This window comes from Bidens hawaiensis, unplaced genomic scaffold, assembly GCF_021521415.1.
Source record: "Bidens hawaiensis isolate Kalapana, Puna unplaced genomic scaffold, B.hawaiensis_p1.1 tig00003219_1, whole genome shotgun sequence".
Lineage (NCBI taxonomy): Eukaryota > Viridiplantae > Streptophyta > Magnoliopsida > Asterales > Asteraceae > Bidens > Bidens hawaiensis.
In genome coordinates this window covers 1,583,055-1,588,724 of record NW_027491175.1, presented here as the reverse complement: position 1 = coordinate 1,588,724, position 5,670 = coordinate 1,583,055, and the positions used below count along the sequence as shown (strand labels likewise).

Sequence of the window (5,670 nt, the reverse complement as noted above, 5' to 3'; positions counted from 1 at the left end):
AGAACGTTAAGAAAAGATTACTGTTGTAGCTTATGGTAATAGGTTATTAAAAATAATGGTAGTTGAACCATTGTATGGCGAGATTTATAAGTATTTGTTACTATGTTTCTTGATATATTGATAAAGCATTGTTTATTATATTGTTTTATGATGACTTATATTTAGTTTTCGATTGCCATACTTTCATAATATATGTATATATATATATATATATATATAGATTATTTTCGAATAAGGAGAACTCACCAACCCTCGTGTTGACATTTATTTTAATATGTTTTTCAGGTAAATAAGTGAAGAATTGAAGCTTCGTGAAGAGCACAGGAAAATAGTGGCGTGTGTTTGAATGAAAAATGTTGATTTTATGTTGAATTTGTGATTTGAATAAAAATCGTGTAATATGACACGTGCAATAACTCTGATGATTAAATAAAGTTAAATTTTCATTAGAAGTCTATTGTTAAATGTGATTGGCTGACACGACGTCTGTCACCACCCGAATGACTTGGTCAAAGTCTTTCGCTGATTAAATTAAGATTTTCGGAGTGTGACAAAAGTTAGTATCAGAGTCAATGGTTATAGTGAATTAGAAATTTTGGATAAAATTTTATAAACTATAACTCGTATATTCAAACACACGATTTTCCCGCCTCGCGAAATAAATGTATAATCAATTAAATAATTATATTTTTTTATATAAATAAAATAATAATAATAGGTAAATAAATAAATAATATTGTAAAGTTTAAAGTTATATATATATATATATATATATGCTATATTAAAATACATATAGGAAGGACAGACTAGTCATTTCAGCAAAAACTCTTAAAATTAAGAGTTTACAACAAATAATGCTTGAGTTACAACCCATTCTTGCATACAGAACATTAAGCGCGATTTTGAGTTTTGTTATCAAATTTTGAATTCCCTGAATAAAGACTCTGCATTTTGTGGATATAGAGAGAGAAAGAGAGAGGAGATGGTTGTAGATCATCCAAACCCAGAAACAATGAATGTGTCTTCAGTAGCCTCTGGTTTCTAGCATCGATTTTATGTCAGACGGCCATATTCGTAAGTCGATTGAAACCTTTACCCTATTTATTTTTTTCTTAGGTAAGTGGTGATTCCTAAAGCTAATAGACCTATCTCAAACAGTGTAGTATGTTTATTAACTGTTCAGCGTGTCTAATTTCGTTTTATATTTTCTGCTCAAGCATGAAATCAATTATTTTAAGCGGATGGAAAGCTGTAGAATCGGAGGTGGTTCAAACACCAAAATGAGAAATGTGAGTGTGAATACTTAGAATTATAAATTTCATTTAGAAATCTTTGATATGCTGCATAAATTGACTTCTATGATCTATTAGTCGGTTAATCAATTAATTATTTTCTTACTTAGTTCATGTGTTAATTGTTTGGTAACTGAGATCTGGGGAGTTAATTCTTTTACTTGGAGTACCTTTTCTTTTTTTTTTTTCAATATTCTTTTTTAAACTTTTATTAAATGATATTGTCACTTTTTTATAGATGGGCTCTTTTTACAAATTTGTTTAGAAAATTTTGTTGATAATGTGTTCCATGATAAAAAACAGTATTGCATTTTGATAATACAGTTATTTTGTACCTTTGTTTAAATGTTGCAAAATAGGTCGGTCGTGTTGGTTGAATAACCGGTCAAAACGAGTCATTTTAGTACAAGTCAAAATGGGTTGGGTAATATTTTTGATTGGCTACAAATTAATTGTTGTCTTTTCAGAAAAATAAAAACACGTAAGGTACAACTATTAGCGTGACGATATAAATTTTGTGATCATATTTATTGCAAAAGTAAATAAAATAGATTAAAAGTGTTTCGGGTCAGTCAAAACGAACTTTACTGATACTAAAAATGTGCTCCCATATGTTAAACTATGGGATGAAAAGATTGTTTTGTATAAATCTTTAACAAAGATATTTTTGTATATTGGCATTTAGGTTTGTCCAATGTGAATATATGTTTTTAAGAAAGTCTGTTTTGTCCACTATTTTATGTATACATGAACAAAACAACATGAATGATGTAACAAAGGTACGAGGGGTAAAGTGGTAACAATAAATTGTTTTGAGTTTTATTAGCCAAACTGCAGCCTTGGCTAAACTTGAATTAACTGGTTATGGGCTGCGGGTCAGTTACAAGGGGCATTTTAGTTATTGTGTCTGATGTGATTTTGTTAATTTCGGGTTCATTTTTTGAAACAGTGAGTTACGGGTTATCTGTTGGTTTATAGGCATCTTAACCTATTTGGTTTGGTTGATTTCGGGTCGGTCAAACTGTTATTCATTTAATTAAACATACGAACATGAAGGCATCATGCATTCCTTTGCATTCACGTTTGTTTATGTTCTTTCATTTGCATATGTTTATGTACATTTGTTTTTGTTTTCATTCAAGTATTTCATTCATATTTATTTACTTCCAATATTAATTTTGAAGTGTTACTGATGTTGTAGAATATGGAAGCTATATTGAAGATGCGAAAGATAACGCATACCATCAAAACTTGGTCTTGCAGCTGGTAAATATTAGGAAGTTAACTACTGAGTTTTGATGATGGATAATATATAACACTTCTGCTTCTGTACTTTTTTTCGGACCTAGCGGGGTGTCGGGCCTGTGGCCGTCGACTACCCGGCCACACCCCTTGGCCGGCCCTGCGTGTATGGTATGTGTATCAGTGTATATATGTATTTTCATGTATATGAGTCTTTGTATATGTTGAGTGTATGATATGTCTAGGTTTTATGTATACGTATTTCTATGGTATGTGTGACTTGGGTGATAATGATAAAATAAGACAAAGAAGCTAAACGCGTTTTTTTTACTTTTGCTTGAGTGTGCTTTAAGCAAACGTGAACACATATAATCGAAAAAATTGTATGTTCATGCTTATTCATTAAGAAAATGGGCATGTTTGTGTCCTTTCGTTTAAAACCTAAATGAACAATTCATGAACGTAAACAAATAAACTTAAGCAAATATAATTGAAAGAACATAAATGGACACAGAATTTTAAGGTTCCTGCTCTTTCGTATAAAACTTAAACGATGAGTTTTTTTTATCAATGATTTTCATAAGATATGTAACTTTTTGTTTATTACTCTGTAGTATTTTAATATTCTTTTTGTTTTTGTGGTGTTAGCAGATGGGATTCCAGTTTGCATGCAAAGGTGTATTGTATATACTGTCGTTGGAGTTGCAGTTATGTAGGTGGTCTCGGGACTATTTTGCTGACACTTGCTGATTGCGAGGTATGCATATTTTTTGTTTATAAAACTATCTTTTAGTCTTATTTTTCATCTTTTTTGGTTTTGTTTACAACATAATCGATCGAACGGGGGCGGATTGGTTGAACATCAATATTTCTGGACACCATCAAGTTGAAATTGTTCAACTTATCTGTTTCCAATACTGGTTTGCTGGTTAGACCCATCTTTAGAAATTGATTATTTGTGCAATGTGGGTGTTGGTACATTACCACCTATTGGCATACACCACTAAATTAACGCTTTTGGCAGTTTTTCCCTTCACTGGTTAAACCTTCGTTTTACCATTTTGGAAGATAATTTCTTTTTACTTGTAGCGGTGTATGGCTAAAAGAGGCTTTGTACAAATCATCTTTCATTGTGATAAAGGTGACAATTTTGACCGAGTTGCAATCATCGTTGTCGTGTATATCTACATGTGAGGTTTAAAATTAACATATTTTATTCTTTATTCTTGGAGATAATATTATTATCAATTATCATTTTTTTGTTTTACCAGGTTGTGTTCTGTTCAAGCTGGCGGGTTCGTGGGTTGACCAGTTTAACCTATTTATTACTATTATTATTGTTATTATTAAATAAAATAAAATGTATGTTCTGTACAAGCATATCTATTTTCATGCTGTAGAGTTTTACTACAATTATGATACTACAAAGTATGACAAGGTCAAGCAGCATAACAGGTCTGAACGGGTTCAGTTGTTATGGGTTCTGGCTGCAACTGATTTTTTGAAATTAGTAATCATGGTTCTGGCTCTAATTGTTCATTGATTCTGGGCATACTAGGTTCAGTTCACAAGGTGTGTTTTTCAAAAAAATGTGATTTGGGCCCTGGCTATAACGCTTCTTTTTATACATTTGTCGTCTTGGTTCTGGTCATTTTGCAACTTGCTGTTTGCATGCCGAGTTTTTTGTTAATTTCAGGATGTTGTCTTTTGTTAAGAAAATAAGTGCGTTTGTTTGCTAAGAAAATAAATGTGTTCCTGTTTGTTCGTTGAGAAAATAAACGTGTTCCTGGTTGTTCGTTGAGAAAATAAATGCGTTCGTTAAAAAAATAAATATGTTCGTTCGTTCGTTAAGAAAATGAACTTGTTTGTGTTCGTTTGTTTAATTTTTAACCAAACACTTAAAGCAATGGTTTTCGTTGATCCTCTTTATTCATTAGGAAAATGAACTTGTTATTGGTAGGATCCTTCACTTAATAGAGCTAGGCACACGAGATACATATTTGCACATCCTTTGTCATTAGTCACCATGCCATGTGCAGCCAAAGAAGCATTTAAATGAACACGATGTAATTGAGCAAAACAATCTTAACGATCTCATGATGTGCATTGAACCCACCATGCCATGTGCAGCCAAAGAGTTAACCGAAACCGAGCTAATTTTGTATGGCAGGTCCAAATTAACATGAACTTGAAAATTTGACCCGAACATGACTCGAAACCGAATTGTATCATGCGCATGTGGATGAGGCTCAATAAAAAAAGATTTTTTTCTTTTGCTTTTGTTTTGGTTGATCCATTAATAAAGGTTCAGACAGTATAATATATGTTCAATTACTACTGAAACATACATAATAAAGCTAATTTTCTAAGTTTTTCAAACATATTATGTGTGATATTAGTTGCTCAATATGCTTTTATTTGATTCAGATGTGTCTTTCAAGGGATGGACCGGATGAGCGTATCCATATTCATATGGTAATTTTCCTTTTGTATTACCAGATTACAAATGTTTAATTTTTGCTGGGTTATCTTAACTGGCTTGAGCTTTTTACGAGTCAAGCTCGAGCTTAACATTTCAGTTTATTAAGATAAACGAGCTAAGCTGGAGCTTCAACTTATATTTTATTTAAGTAGTACTTGATCGCATTTGAATTTGCAACCACATTTCTTTTCTGTACAATTTAATTAATTCATAAGTTTTAAAAGTATGCAGTTAAAGAACAATTTTGGTTGCAATTATATGCAGAACTGTTCCTTTTTTTTTACCCCAACAATTAAAGCCATAAAAGTTACATTTTTGACAATAGTAATATGAAACAAAACTGCACTAAAAAGGTGCACTCTATTCTCTTTAACCGGGTCAAAAGTGTGAAGATTTATTCATGATAGATTTTATAAAAATGAGTTGGGCTAACTGTTCGGGTCAGGTTCGGAACAGATTACAGGCCGTTTATTTCTAAAAGATTATTTGTGACAAATTGATTGTGGGTTAGTTTTTGTCACGGTTCAAAATTTGATTGCGGGGTACTTTTTAAACTTAAGAATTTCATATATTATTGGATTAACAAGGAAACACAAAACATCTTCAAGTCGGTTCGATAATCGTGCTAACTTTTTCCTTTTATTTTATGCTAGT

General features: G+C 31.6%; 1 long non-coding RNA gene across 1 annotated transcript; it reads left to right on the top strand.

Moving 5' to 3' along the window:
* The first annotated feature begins 1,121 nt into the window (after positions 1–1,121).
* LOC143622574 (uncharacterized) lies at positions 1,122–4,379 on the top strand. Its single transcript, XR_013151745.1, has 2 exons — positions 1,122–2,705; positions 3,186–4,379. It is a non-coding gene; the product is annotated as an uncharacterized LOC143622574 (long non-coding RNA).
* The last annotated feature ends 1,291 nt before the right edge of the window (positions 4,380–5,670 follow it).